Source organism: Suncus etruscus, chromosome 5 (genome assembly GCF_024139225.1).
Source record: "Suncus etruscus isolate mSunEtr1 chromosome 5, mSunEtr1.pri.cur, whole genome shotgun sequence".
Classification (NCBI taxonomy): Eukaryota; Metazoa; Chordata; class Mammalia; order Eulipotyphla; family Soricidae; genus Suncus; species Suncus etruscus.
In genome coordinates this window covers 40,741,154-40,757,996 of record NC_064852.1, presented here as the reverse complement: position 1 = coordinate 40,757,996, position 16,843 = coordinate 40,741,154, and the positions used below count along the sequence as shown (strand labels likewise).

Sequence of the window (16,843 nt, the reverse complement as noted above, 5' to 3'; positions counted from 1 at the left end):
GGCTGTGTAGGATTTTTTCTGAGTCATCTTTTAAATTCTGAATGAAACATCTCCTTGGGATCTTTATCCTTATGCTTTCTCCTTGTTGATTGTTTCTACATCTTAGCCAATTTCTGCACTTTGGATATGGTCCTGCTAAATGGCCATTTATCTTTTCTGATAACTGATGCTTTAGGGGTTCTCTTTGGTTTTTCATCTTCACTGGTAGTAGGTCCACTTATCTCCCTTCTTTTTACTCATTGACTTCTTTTCCAGAGGACAGAACAATTTCAGAATAATTTCTTCTCCAAAAGTATAAGTACTATGTGAAATCAAGAGTTTAAAATAAAAGTTTTTATGTATCTGGTTACTCTAAAAAAATTGCTGTTTTGTTATATGTATTTAGGTAGGAGTTGTTTATCACACTCAAAGAAAAAGGAGTGACTGTCAAATTCAGACCTTGTTGTACTTTATAAATGCAATGCATGCTATATCTAGATTTAAAATGACTAATGCATAAAGTCAAAAAATTCACAAATACCAAGTAAATTAATATTTCGTTGCATAAATAAAATGTATGGGCCAGAGAGATAGCACAGCAGAAAGGATTTTTGCCTTGGTATGTAGTTGGACTTCATTTGATCCCAAGTACCCTCGATGGACTTCAGAGCTCCACAAGAGTGATCCCTGAGTTCAGAACTAACAGTAAACACAGAACATACTTGGTATGGCTTAAAAACAGAAATAGTGGAACATTTGATAAGCTGTCTGGAACTGTACTAATTTTTTCACTTACTGATAATTTATTGAATAAATTATCCAAAATAGTCACTCATTTTTATGTAATTCATAGTTTTGCAATGTATTATCACAATAAAATCATAAAAGTTTCTTTTTATAAACTACTTTAATTTTTATAATGATTACTGCTTTTACTTATTTGGGCTGAATCCTTTATCTGCAATTTACCTAAAAATGGAACAGCATTGCAAATTTTCTATCAAAAATGGCTTCTTAATTGTTTCATTTTTTCCAGCTCCTTGAACATTTTGATCCTTTGTCATATGTAACCTGTTATTATAGCAACATAACATGTGTGTCTCCTCTAAGGATCCTCAGATTTTTTCATTTTTGACACTCAGATTCTTTCCTAATGTTATACCACTTGTAGTCTCTCTGACTTCTATGTGTAATAATGTAGGCAATTATGAAACATGGAGGTTTTATAAGTCATGGAGGTTCTGCATCAGATCTTTGGAAAAGCAGTGGGCTCAATTAAAGGTGTTATTTCCAGGAATTATAATTGAGATGTCCAAATAGTCTGATGATTAGGATTATAATCTAAGCAGCTGTTGGTCATAGATAAATCTATAAAATACATAATTGAAGGATCACAGCTAGTATTTGGAACAATAGATTAAAGATCTAATCCCTTAATTTTAGTGTGCTTTGATCAGACCAAGCATTATAGAGATATTTCTGTATCATATTCAGAGATCCAAAATTATATTACATTATTTTTATAACTAACTTAGAAAATTTTTTTCTTTTCTCTAGGTGTGTATATTTATTTTAGGGATAATTTTAAGTAGGCAAAGATCATTAAGTTTGAAGACTTTTGTTACTCGTCTTTGGAGACTTATGTTACTCAAGTTTTTTCATGTATTTTTATATCACAATATGTGTACCGTATTTTCTGATATATAAGACGACTGGGCATATAAGACGATCCCCTAATTTTGCAGTTAAAACATAGGTTTAGGCCTATATTCGCTGTATCAGACAGAACGTTCCTGTGCTGCATCTGTATATACCACAGTGAGCCAATCACAACAAGCAAGGGTTCAAAGGTTCTACTGTAATAGACTTCCACTCTGACTCTGGCCAATCTGAGCAGGCTTTTGACAGTGTAGATTCGGGTCCAGAACATTGTCTAATTTGCATGCATAAAAAGCCTGCTTGGATTGGCTGAGTTAGAGAGGTGGTTCGAGCAGCCTTGCAGTGACTGGTGAAGGATTTAAATATAATTTAAAAATAATTTACTTACTTCTGGAGAGATGTCTTTCTTGTTCTTAACATTGATTAATTGCCAAAGAGAAATTTATCTTTTCTGTGTAGTTTTTGCATTTCTATTTTTAAGAAATTGGGCCACCTATAAAGTCAATTTGTATTATTACAAATAAACCAATATTTTATTACTTTAGTGGTGTCAACCACTCACTCTATTATTTTAAATGTCAGAAAATAAAGGCAAAAACCCTACCTATATTAATGTAATTTTATGTTTAATATTTTACATTCACAAAAGTCCAGAAATTCAAAGTTACAGTTCCCCAAAGAATCTTAATTCAGTCATATTGCATAAAGTGATATTAAGACTGAAATGTATCACACTACAATAATCCAAAATACTCATGTATACATGAGGACACAGTTATGGTTGCTGAGGGAACCATAATTTAAAATTTTAGAAATTTTTTGTACATCCAGTTTCAACCATAATGTTAGTTAATGTAGTTTTTTTATTGACTCTAAAGTAATGTATTTGTTGTTATGTTTTTCTTAAAAATAAGGTTTTATTGATTCTGTGTTTTCCTTTTATGTATTCTGAAACTAATGCATATAAAAACCTGATGTACCAATGATGACAAACTACCTAAAGAATATACATATATTCTCGCTGCCTTTCTTTCACATACACACACACACACACACATACACACACACACACACACACACAGACTCACAGACTTATGTTACTTTCTGGCACATTATAGAAGCAGGTAGCATATCCACTACCTGCTGTTGAAAGTGTTGACGATACTGAATTATTTATTCTATCTTCTACACTATCCAAAATCGTTTTGGGTACTTTGACACATTTTGGTCTCTTCCATATGGATACTTCATGGTGGCAGAGTTGCCAGATGCTCAGGTTTTGTGACAGTCTTAGTTTTTCAAGGACTGTTGGAATATTCTTGGGAGAGTCTCGCCTTGCTATTGATTCCTATGTACTAACATTTCTTTGAAAATGTTTTTCAAGATGCAAAGTTACTAAAAAATTTTAAACTGTCCCATCTATGTCTATTTAATTTTGAGGATTTAGTAACTGGGCAATTTATCATGTGATTAATTTGCAGTGAGTCAGCTATCTCTTAATACTTGGAGAATATGTGAATTTGGGGACTAAAAATTACTTGAAATATCAAATGTTAGCTTTCATACAGCTTCCATTCCTTGTTTATATTGTAACAGTAAAAGTGCAAAAAAGAAGAATAATAAACTTCAAAGATGAAGCTAATTTAGTCTTGAATCACATATATAGTTATATAGGTCAAGGTTTATTCTAGTAATTATATGTCGATAATATGATACATATTTGTATGGTTGTAGAGAATGTGGGTATTTTAGTTGCCAAATTCTTGCCTTTCTCGTGTAATATTAATAGAATTATATAAGCTTCCTATTTATAACTCCTGCCAATAATACATGATCAACTGGACATTCTTCCTCTCTTTTAATGTATGTCTCAAACATCTTTTTCTTTAAATCCTTTCAGGCTCTTTGAACCCTGATTGAGGTCCACTGCCTGCTTTTCTCATGGAATTTCATTTCCTGACATTCCCTGATCACTCTCTTGCATAAGGAGAGAAAAGACAAGAAAGGCAGACTGATGTTTCCATACTGTGATTTATATGTAATTGTTTTACAAAGCAGATAGATGTAAGAAAGTTTCTGTGACCTGTGTTTTGTGACTCAGATGAATGCAATGAAATATATACAAATTATCTGGGACTCAGGGGGATCACTGCAGTGAATTACCAGTGCATATTTATATTTATGTTCAAGACTTTTATCTTTATTGTGTGGAAATAAAAATTAAATATGGTAAAATGTTTATGTTAGTTAGCTCAGTGAATTGGGCCATTACACCATTTATTTATGTAGTTAGTTGGTTATTTGTTTTTTAACTGTTGCCAGAGATCAAACCTAGTATCTTATACTTGCAAAACTTGAACTCTACCTCTGAATTAAATCCTTGGCACTTTCCCCACAGTAAATGGAGACTATTTTTTATCCCATCCTGTAACTTGAAGAAGCTCCTGCTTCGGTAATTAGGCCACAAACAGTTCTTGTGACTACCATTGCATTACTAACTATTCTGGTCCTGGTCTGGAGTCTTAATGGTTAATGTAGCTGAAATCTTATTTTGTGCTTCTCAGTCAACTGTCCCCCCCCCAAAAAAAATAGCAGCCTAAAAATTTCAATTCCTTTTTGCTTATTTTATTATTTGATGAGTCCCTTATATAGTATTTTATCATAGATGAGACCAAGAGAAATTGGTTTCAGTTCTCAGGAATTAACAGCATCATTGTAGATTGTGTAGAATGACTTCTATACTTCAATTATAGATCATTTTCTTATATACCATTTGATACATTTTATCTGTTTGGCCTATATACCTCTGTATGAGTGTACATATATAGGCACATACGTTGTTACATATACATATCTATATACCGTATTTGCGGGAGTATAAGACGACCCTTCAACCCATGAAAAACTTTCTAAAAGTCAGGAGTCATATTATATGCGGCAGGAGTCATATATATGGCATACTGAAACTTGTTCCAGCTTCAGGGACAAGTGATCCGCACCCCTCTTACTTTTAAGAAGTAACTTACTTTTAAGACTTTTAGGAAGTTTTTCATGGGTTGAAGGGTCATCTTATACACTGGCAAATACGGTACATATTTAACACACATAGTTTTATATGTGTGTGCATATTAATTACATTCTGAAAGTATAACTGTTTAGGCCATGATCACCGCAGATACTCGAGTATAAGCTGACCTGAGTATAAGCCGAATACCCTAATTTTACCCTAAGAACTGGGGAAACTTAGTGACTCGAGTATAAGTCCAAGTGAAAGATGCAGCAGCCACTGGTAAATTTCAAAAATAAAAATATATACCCAAAACAGTTACAATAATTGAGGACTCAGTAGGTTAAATGTTTTTCTAAACCTGTAAACTAGCAACAATAACTTTAAAACTTTAAGTAAAGTGCAGAAAACCGTAGCTTAACAGGTAAATCACAAAGGATAAAATACTTCAACATAGAATTCCTCCTCCACATCATCTGTGTCTAAACAGAGCTTCTGCTGTATCTGATGTGAGGATATCAGCATAGACATTGTCATCATCACTGAGTTCGCTGATATCATCATTACTGCTGTCAGTCTCATACAAAGTGCAGAATATTGTGGGTTAAATAGTTCAGTGGCATACAGTTCAGTTCAGCAAACTACCTCTTCAGCTCAGCCTCAGCTTGTGGACTGAGCTGAAGCACTGCCCCCTCCAACAGAGGGCAGAAGATGACTAGAGACTATGTGCATTTGATTCGGTGTGTGTGTGTACCTAATCAAATAACCTATATGACCTGATATATGCTGAGTTTTATGCTGAAAAACTTGGCTTATACTCGAGTCTATTGGTAAGTAAATATAAAATGTGTATACTTATTATCTTAGATAAATAGGTAGAATTCTTTTAATTCTTTTAATTTTTCATTTTAACTTATTAAAATAAAAACTTGTTTTGAGGGGCTGGAGAGATAGCATGGAGGTAGGGCATTTGCCTTGCATGCAGAAGAACTTTGGTTCGAATCCTGGCATCCCATATGGTCTCCTGAACCTGCCAGGAGTGATTTCTGAGCATAGAGCCAGGAATAACCTCTAACTGCTGCTGGCTATGACCCAAAAACCAAAAACAGAAACAAAAACAAAACTCATATCATGTTCTCATGATATGAACAAAGAAACAGAATTTTCACATTGTTGGCTTGTTTAAAAAAGAATGAAGGAATCGCAAATCAAATTTTGTTAAAATGTTTTATTTTAAAAAGAGAAGTTGACCAGGATGAACCTGTATTTCTCATCTCAGGATCCTATATTTCTCATCTTCAAATAAAACTTTTTACTGTTATTGTAAGTATAATTTATTTATTTTTCCTTATTCTTCAACAATAATTCTCAGTAGAAACACAACTGAATTTACTTTTCCTTTAATATTTACTTGCTATTAATAATAGGTATTGTGATATACAGTGCTTCTAATATTAATATTAGAAATATTAATGCTGAGGCAAACTATGTTACCACACCTGCCACCAAGTATAAACATCTCTCTACTTCTGTCTATAGATCTCTCATCTTCCAAATCAATCCCACTTAGAAAACTCACTTTCTTAGCTAAACACCCAGGGTCTCATATTAGCTATTGTTTATTTTCTTACTATGTTTCTTTATATTCCTTTCTAAAAAGCACCCAGTTCTTATCCAGAGCAATCATTTTACAAGTACCATGGACATAGTGGTTCCTTCTCAACCCTAAATGCACTGCTCAACTCTTTGTGTGTGTCAAGCTTCCTACCATGGATTGGTTCTCCTGGCCTTCATCTATTTTCTCCAGATATTATTACCATACTATCTTTTTTTTCCATATGTCCCACAAATGAGTGAGATTTTTCTATGTCTACCCCCTCCCTCTGACTTATTTTATTCAGCATAATACTCTCCATATCCATCCAAGTATAAGCATATTACATTACTTCATTTTTTTCTAACAGCTGCATAGTATTACATTTTGTAGATCTATCACAGTTTCTTTAAGCACTAATATTTCTTGGGCACTGGGGTTGTGAATAGTGCTGCAATAAATATAGGAGTACAGAGGTCTTTCTATTTTGTGTTTTTTTTTTGGGGGGGGGTTTGTAGGCTATATTCCTAGGAGTGGTAATGCTGGATCATATTGAAGCTCAGTTTTAGTTTTTTGAGATTATTCATTATGTTTTCCAAGAATGCTGGTCTAGTTGATATTCCCACTAACAGTGAATGAGAGTCACTTTCTCCCATCTATTGCTAGCACTGGTTGCTTTTGTTCATTGCGATGTGTGCCAGTATCTGTGGTTTGAGATGAAATCTCATTGTTGTTTTGATTTGCATTTTCCAGATGATTAGTCATGTGGACATTTTTCTTGTGACTTTTGGCCATCTGTGTTTTTTCTTTGAGGAAATTTCTGTTCTCCTCATTTTTGGATCGAGTTAGTTATTTATTTCTTACGTAGTTTTACCAGTGCCTTGAATTTCTGTTTTTGTTTGTAATTCACTTCGATTTTCAGTGCATCATGGTCTGAGAATATAGTTGATATAATTTGTATCCTCTTGATTTTATGGAGGTATGTTTTATTACTCAGCATGTGATCTATCTTGGAGAATGTCCCATGTGCATTGGAGAAGAATATGTATTCAACTTTTGGGGAAGAAAAGCCCTATATATGTCTAATAAGCCCCTCCCTTCCCTTTTTTTTTCCTTCAAAGCCAAAAAATCTTTGTTTTAACCTGGTTGACAGAGCAATATTGAAGTTTTCACTATTGTTATGTTGCTATTGATATCTTTGTTTAAGTCTATGTAGGGCATTTTTATGTCTTCATTGAGAAAGTGTCTTTTTACTATTTTTGTCCCGTTTTTTAAATTTTTGATTAAGTTTTATGAGTACTTTTAAAATATTAAATATAATTATTTCATTTTATGTGCTATGAGGAATTATTTTCTTCCACTCAGTTGGGCTTCTTTTCTAGTCACTATTGGTGGTAACTTCTTGAAGAAGTCAAAGTAATGGAGAGTTTGCCTAAGTTTTTCTCAACGTATTTATGTTATACTTTTTACAAGTTTTTTTCTATTGCAGATATGCTATGTTGTTTAACATTAATTTCTTAGACATATTTGAGGGTTTACTATGTACTCTTCACTCTACTGGCTTTGTAATTAATTATCTAGTGATATTCATTATAATTAAAGTGATATGTAAAACAGCAAAACATTTGGGATACTAAATAAATTTTTTTTTGTGTGGAGATATTTTTCCAAAAGTCATATTAAGCACACATTCAGGATTATTTTAAACAACTGCCTTGGACTGCCAAAACAAACATAGGCGAAATAATCAAAACATAGTACTAATCATTATGAGACACATAACAAATTATAACAAATCAAATGATAATAATCTCTGTAGAACACAGGATTTTGGTAAGCAAAATTAAAACAAATGTAAGAATATAAGAACCAAAAATTAGGTCTTTGACTGTAGAAATAATACATACTTAAGAGGTATTTACTTTTTGCTTGATAATTTTAGCAGTAAATATGGCTTAGTTTAAAAAGAGCCAATTTTCTTTTTAGCTTACTTGTCATTTGGGTACAAAATACTGTTATCTCTATGCTTATCAAAAATAGTTGAGAAATCAATCAGAAGGCAAATATGTTTATTATTTTAAGTATTTTAATGATTAACTTCTTGATCATTTTAACTGATCCTGCATCATAATATTCAGAATAAATGATGATAAAATATAAAAACCATCCTGCTTGCCCAAGGTTTGTTTCTCAAGACTTGTACATGAATTTAACTTTCTGTATTTGACCCATCATTTGATGATTATTCATTGTTTCCCTTAAGTGCTTATAATCTTAGAGCTGAATTAGAATGAGGATTAGGACTTACATTTCTTACCTTTGGTCTTTTTTCTTCCAACTTTATAATAACTAGAAAATATCTCCAGGAACTACTAAGTAGTATGAACTAAAAGATAAAGAACGTTCCAATAAAAAAAATGATATGTTGCTGTTAAGGAATTGTCTTCTAAGATAGATTAATCATGAGGTGAATAATAAATATTTCACATACTAATTATACTAGTTTATGGAGATAAAACACCATATGAAGTGTTCCCAGCACACTCAGCAAGTTAGATATGCTTTGCATGCTAATTGACTTCTTCAAGGCTGATGATCATGAATCCCTGAAGATGACAAAACTTATTGATATTGTATATTCTTGATTTTTGAACTGGGTCGACACCTTTCTTTCCCTAATCGTTCGTTTTCTTTGAATTTGATTTTGGGTACTGCAAGAATGGTGAAACAGAACAGACATATTAAGGAACCAGAAGGAATAATAATAAGCTCTCTTAAGGATGACATCAAGTAACACTTTGTAGAATTGTGTTAGACACTCAACTAGAAGCTACAGACATGAGCTACCTCCCATCATTTTTTTCCAGAGGTTTCTCCCTCACCCCCAGTTATGCTTAGTGGGTTTATGGGGAACAGTGCACAGAGATCATTTCTGGAGATTCTAGCCTTTCTGTTTATTTTATTTTAGGGCCATATATGACATTTCTTGAGCCTTATTCCTGGCTCTGTGCTTAGGGGTAATTCTTGGTGGGCTCAGAGAACCATATGGGATGCCAGGGATCAAACCTAAGTTGCTTAGGTACAAGGCAAGTGGCCTACCCATGATACTGTCATTTGGGTCCCTAGTTTTCCTATTTGACCTGATACCTTATGTTTGCTCTTAGAAATACTTTTCTGCTTGAGGGATCATACAGTGCCAGGGATGAAGTTCAGGGCCTTGCACATGCTATGTAACTATGCTATCACTTAAGTTATATGATCTCAAACTTGTTTTTTAATAGAGGAAATTGGTCACTTTATTTTTTTTACTTTATAAGTTATTGAATTACCATGAAATATAGTTACAAACTTGTTTATGATTGAGTTTTGGTCATACATATTATTAAAAATAAATCATTTAGTTTAACTTTCTATTTCTTATTTATTCTTTTAGATCCAAGATTTTAGACCTGTCTTCTAGCTTAGTAACCCGAGTCTTCTTGACTTACCCCTCCTTTTAGTTTTTTGTCTTCCAGCAGTTAACATACTGTTTTTTTTTCTCTTAACTCACAATCAGTTTCATACTGCTTTGTGACAGTATTTATTCCTGGTAGTGTTATTCTTGTTTGTTGTTGACATTGTTATTTGATGTTTTCTGTATTTATGGATTGTTTCACCAATTATAATATCAACTCATTGGAACACGGATAATATCTTGTGTATTGTAACTTGTCAAAAGACTTGACAATATTTTGTTTTCCTGACTTATTGATAGAACCTAAGACAATTATATTCTATATATATATTTACAGATGTTCTCAATGAGTCATAACACTTTGTGCTTTATAAAGTATTCTTAATTATAATGGTTTCTTAACCTAAAATACATCAAAACTATATACACAATAACATTTTAGATCATTTGTAGATGCTTATTTTTATTTTTAAATATTAATTTATTTATCTAATTTTGAGGTCAAAGCCTGGAGTTACTTCTGGCTCTATGCTCAGAAATTACTCTAGGCAGACTCTGGGAACCATATAAGGGATGCTAGGAACTAAATGTGGGTAGGTAGCATGTAAGGCAAATGCCCTATCTGCTGTGTTATTGCTCCAGCCCTCAGATGTTTTTAATACTCGGCCCATCATCCTTTTCTATTTCCTCCTTTCAGCTATAAACATAATTATGGATGCATATGGATCTATATAAACATGGATATTATTTATGTCTTTGGCTCATGCCAGATTTCAAGAATAAAGTCCTCAGGGATTATCAAAGTAATATAAGATATCTGAATTTAAGTAGTACCTTTAACTTAAAAATAATGTATGTCCTTAAGCATCACAGGGCAAGTTAGATGGGTGGAGATTGCAGAATGGATAAGCTATTAGTTGGAGATAAAGTATTTGCTTGTTGGATTATAATCTGCTTTTTCCAAAATGAAGACCTTTTACAGGCTTCCTGTCCCACCTTTTTCTATGCCCTTTATACAGTTAAAAGGCCTACCCTACCTAGACAGAACTAGCTCAAGTTAAGTCTTTTGTCTTCTACTCTCTACTCTTCTTGAGCCCAGTTGTGGATTGAGGTGCTTAATAAAGGCTGTTGGTTTGGCGAGCAAATCTACCATGAGGTTGGAAGCTCCCCTGACACCACTCTTACTTTCTCAGAAACTTGGTCTGGTTTATTTTCTCTGGCCCACACTTCTCTAGATCTGTTTTTCTGGGGGTTGAATTATGGTGTATGAAGCCCAATAGTTGTTTGGTGGCAGGTGTATCTATAGATCTCTGTCTCCTGTTTTCTGGACAAGTGTTCTTCACCTAATGCTCTCCAAAGTCTCACAATAAACACAGGAAAATAATAGTATATATTGGACAAAAAACCAAAATGGCCTCCATCACTGATGTTTCACCAAGGGACAGCTTTTGGAAAACTGGTAACTGTTTAAGAACCTGTGAATGACCCATCATAAAAATTTAGGAAATTAAATGACTACATTTTCTTTTTCTTTCACTAAGGCTTCCATCTTAAGTTTTAAATTGTTCTGGCAAATGGGAGCATTTTATTATGCATGTTTCTGAACCCATAGTTTGTTAAGGTGCATTATACATTTTCAGATGAAGATGAAGTAGCTGATAACTAAAGTACATTGTGTTAAAATGAATTCATATATCAGTGATAAATAGTATTCAATTATCTCTCTGTATAATATTTATAAATTAATGATGCATATGTTGAATGAAGTAACTGCAAGGTTTGGGAGTTACTTTAATTTATATATTAGCATAATATTGAGCTCTGCATTTCTGAAGAATTGTCAACAAATTTTGGAAGTGATAAGTGGAGGAAATGGCATTTATCTTTTTGTACAGTGTCTCAGGAACCTCTGCCAGCACTATCAGCAAACTCATCAGGTACTTTTCATCTCCTCCAACATCGTGATCTTAGTCTAAATTGCCATCATTCTCTTTTCTTTACCGTTTCCTTTCTTTTGAAATTTTCTTTATTGACCTTTTCCACTCAGAACTGTGTTTTTTAAAAATATTAACTGGTAGTAGTTAAAACCAAAATAAATAAATAAATAAATAAATAAATAAATAAATAAATAAATAAATAAATAAATAAATGTAAGTACAAGAGAGTACACAAAGGAAAAATTTTAACTGTGGGGCTGGAGCCAGAGCACAGTAGTAGAGTGTTTGCCTTGCACGCAGCCTACCAGGGATGAACCTGGGTTCCATTCCTGCTATCCCAAGCTTGCCAGGAACAGATTTCTGAGTGCAGAACCAGGAGCAACCCTAAGCGCTGTGGGTGTGGCCCCAAAACCAAAAAATAAAAATAAAAAAAAAACATTTAAATAGTATAGGGATAGGAATATGAAAAGAATGTTTCGTGGTTGGGATATTATGCTACATACTCTCATGAACAGTACTAAAATTGTATTTTAGAAATACTTTTTAATATAGTTAAATTTTAACTGTGTTAAGTATTAACATCAAGTGCAAGAGCAACAAAATAAGACTAATAATATATACATATTTCAGAGTGAAAACAATAAAAGTAAATACATCTGTTATGTATATGAAATTTTTGTTAGTTCACTATTTAAAATCCTTTAGTATTCTCCAAATACTATTACCATAAATTCAAAATTATTCATGCTATACAAAAGCATGTCCATTTTCTTAGCTACTTTCTTATTGGACAAATTGGATGTTTGTGGGGTTTTTTTTATATTTCACCATTTTATCCAATATATAGAACTATGATTCTGATATTAGTGTTCTCACCCTGAAAGTACTTAGGTGTTTTTCAGTTTCTTTTTTTTTTTTTATGTTAGTAGTAGATCAGTGTACAAATCAAGAGATTGGCTTTTTCATAGTAAGTCAGAAAAAGAACTAAATTTCTAATCCTGAATTTTACTTAGTTAAATTATTTCAGCTTCTTTTTTATACTGATAGGACTTAGACTGTAGTTTAATGTACATAGAAAACAATTGAAACATCTATGGACACAATCTCCAATACAGAAAATGGTGTTAATGTTTTTGCAGCACAGAGCTGTTTTGGTTAGATGATTATAATAGCAGCTGACTTATACTTTTGGTGAGATGGTAAGCTAATGATGTAGCCGTTAATTTGAATTTAGCAGACATTTTAAATATAGGTTTCTATTACAGAGACAAAAGTTACAATTTAAAGCTCTTTGGTGGTCTAAAAACAGCTTAATTCTGTAGTACCATGGTAATAAGTACTAATCCAGCTTATACAGTGATTGTAGTCTGCCATGTTTGTGAAAAATTGCCCAACTGCTTTCTCTGGGTTTTATGTTAATTTAAAAATATTAAACATAAAACCTTATAACATCTTCATGCTGAGATAAACTGTTCAATTTAACTTGTGCTCAAGCAGCAGCTGTCAGGAATTATCTTGTTCCTAGTGGTTTTTGCTATCACCTTGTGTCCTTTCCTGCCAGAGACACAGTGTGTGATGATAAAGCTCACCTTGTTAGGATTTATTGCTTAAATAATACCTAAGGCAAGATGAACATTGGGAGCTTATGGATTAACTGCTGATTGAGCGATGCCATTCACTGTATTGTTAGAAACTTTAAAAAATTGATTGAAGGGGGGGGGGGAAGAGATTAAAATTTCCTTGTTCTTCAAGCCTGAATTTCTTTTTTGTAGGCATTGCTTCTTTTGGGGGTGTCATTAAGCTGAATATTGGAGGAATTGCTTATTGTCTAATTTAATTACCATTTTGAAAAAAGGAAAAAGAAATGCTTTGCGAATGATGGAAATAGTTTCCACAATTTGGAAGTAATGAGAGCTATTTCAAGATTACTTATAAAAATAAAATGAATTTCCAGTTAATGACTGAACAAACTGAAGGAAGTGTTGGTGTGGGCAGTCTAAATGTTTAATATTATGAAAGCCAATGCCGTTTTACTTCAGAGTGTATTATATTCTCTCATTTAGTAGGTTTTATTTTGAATGCTTAACTTTAGATTTGGAATCCTTGATTGCAGATCAGCTGGTAGCAGAGAAGAGGAGTGTGGTAGGAGGAAAGTGAAGGGCTGTCCTTGGTTAAATATCTGCTACAGATGGCCTACCCTGAGCATCATTCTCTTGTATGAAATTAACAATTGAATTATGACTAGAAATAGATAGTAGAGTTTATTTTTTAAAATAATCTTTCTCTTTTTGTTACTTGGTGCCACTTAACACGCTTTCCCTTACATTTGTAGTTTAGAAATATATAACTTAAAATTCAAAGTACTAGATTAATAAAGTAGAACTCATTTAAACAATAGTTAAAAGTTTTCCTATTTTGAGATTTGTGTAAAACTATACAGATAGGGGCCCGGAGAGATAGCACAGTGGCATTTGCCTTGCAAGCAGCCGATCCAGGACCAAAGGTGGTTGGTTCGAATCCCGGTGTCCCATATGGTCCCCTGAGCCTGCCAGGAACGATTTCTGAGCAGACAGCCAGGAGTAACCCCTGAGCACCACCAGGTGTGGCCCAAAAAAACCAAAAACAAACAAACAAACAAACAAAAAATACTATACAGATGAACCTATATTATTGCTAGCAGTCAGTCATTTGATTTAACCATATAAAAGTAAATCGCAAACATCCTGACACTTCACAGATAAATAATATGTATTCTTAAAATAGGATACTGCCCTTCATAAAATAAAAATGAATACACTAAAGAAATTTGATGTTGGCCACGTAGTTCAGGGGTTAGAGCACTGGTCTCGTAAGAAATTTTATGTTTATAAAATTTGTGATCTTATATTCTACCTATTTTTAATGTTTTTCTCATTGTTCTTATAATACCCTTTAATCCACGTTTCATAGCATATTTAATTGAGGACACATTGCTTTTGCTTTGAAGTCTCATCATATTTTCTTTCTAAGTATCTCCTGACATTAACGTTTTTTGAGTTTCGGTTCAGTTATATTTCAGAATAGTTGTCTGATATTTTCCCCTTATATCCAAGTTTTGATCAAGTATGTTGATAAGAATACTATATTGGTGGTTTGTATCTTTCACAGTGTATCACACTGGAATATGTATGATGTCACTGGCTCATTACTGATCATCTTGAATTAGATCATTTGTTTAAGTTAATACCAACCAAAAATTTCATTGTATATGAACCATTTTTTCTTCATGATTAGGAAGTAAATATAAGGGCCTGTACTTACTGATTTTTTCCCCTGCTTTGTTTATGAAAACAAATTGAGCTTTCTTAGGACATAATGATTAAAAGTCAGTGTGTTATACAGGAAACCCTACCTTTACAACATGATGTTTTAAAAAATAAGTGGGGGAATGGCAAGGGCCATGAATGGCACAGTAATAGGGTGCTTGCCTTGTATGTAGTCAACCCAGTTCAATCCCTAACATCACATATGACTTCCTTCTTCTCAGCCCCTCTAGAAGTGATTATTACCCGCTAGGAGTCACCCATGATCGTCTGTGGGTATGGCCCCCAAACAAACAAACAAAAGAATGAATCATTACTTGCAATAGTGTGTGTGTTGAGGGTGGGAAATTGGACAGAATTAGAGAAAGGAAGGAACATGGCTCAATTATTGGATGCAAAAAGTTTCCTTGCAGTTCTTTTGCAGGTAAATATTCTTTGAGATTATTTTTTGTCTCTATTAAGGATTAAATTTTCAGATCTGCAAATAACTTCCTATTAGGAATTTTCCATCAAAGTTTTAGAAAGACAAATTTGGTTGAGGTGAAAATAGGACATTTTGGGCCCGGAGAGATAGCACAGTGGTGTTTGCCTTGCAAGCACCCGATCCAGGACCAAAGGTGTTTGGTTCGAATCCCGGTGTCCCATATGGTCCCCGGTGCCCTGCCAGGAGCTATTTCTGAGCAGACAGCCAGGAGTAACCCCTGAGCACCACCGGGTGTGGCCCGAAAACCAAAAACCAAAAACCAAAAAAAAAAAAAAAAAAAAAGAAAATAGGACATTTTGTGATCAAAAGTTTTCTTCTTCTTTAATTGGTGTGCAAATAGTTTAAAAATAAATATACCTTTTTACTAAGATAATTAAACTTAATGTTGTAAGCCATGACAATAATACAAAAATGTGGGTTTAAATGGATTGCTCTTCTAAGCCCTTGCTTAGCCCAAGTAAAAGATACTTGAATTTCTACTTATGATATATGCACATATTATGTAACTATTCTTCTTATGTGAAAGGCTACTGCTAGAGATCATATAAACACCTGAAGTTAGCCATTTGGCTTGTCAGCCAAAGAGATTTATAGTTGTTGTAATCACAGTAATAATAAAGATGATATTTTGTTTTGATTAAGTACAAAAAAAGCACTTCCAGTGTAAGTAGTTCACCACCAATTCATATCTGTAGTGTAACGAAAAATATTTTTTATCATGGAAAACCAGAAATCTCTGCTTTGCTATTTTCTACCAGTGTGATTCTATAGAAAACCCTTAACCTTGAACCCTCATTTTGTTTTTCAGAATGGGAATATAAACTGTAAAGGTCAAATGATTGTACATTATGTTAGGAAGGTAGCATTTCATCAACATTGTGCCATCTAAATGTCCTCAGTTGTTCAGAGACTAATTTGTCTCCTTTTTGTGTCCACATATAGTGGCATGTATCGTCCCAGTCAGTTATATTACTCTTTTCTGTGTGTTCCTTTAATATTTTGTACATGTCACTATTATGATACCGTTCATCCCTGTATCCCTGTGCTCTTTCTTATTTTTCTTTTCTTTTTTCTTTTTTTTCTTGATACATCCTGGCATTTAGTAAGCATTTTTCAATGTTTGGGGGAAATGAACAAGTAAATTGGTCTTTTTCATATGTAAACATAAATGCATATTTTTTATTCCTGCAAGACCAGTAGCCTGTTGTTTTTACTGTATCTTTTACATTTATATTTTATATAAATGATTTTATAGTTTGTATATCTGGTGCCATTTTCAGTCCCTAAATGGAAAAGAACGCGTATCCCCTCAAATGGAAAAGAATGCGTATCCCCGCAAATCAATAAATATTGAATAATAGTTAAAAAAAAGAGGAGGACAATAAGAAAAACATGCCAAGAGGAAAAGACCACACTAGATAAGTCTA

At 33.2% G+C, this 16,843-nt stretch overlaps 1 protein-coding gene across 1 annotated transcript in view; it reads left to right on the top strand.

Moving 5' to 3' along the window:
* Positions 1 to 16,843, top strand: part of GTDC1 (glycosyltransferase like domain containing 1) — a 325,354-nt gene that overhangs the window by 86,291 nt on the left and 222,220 nt on the right. The window lies entirely within an intron of this gene.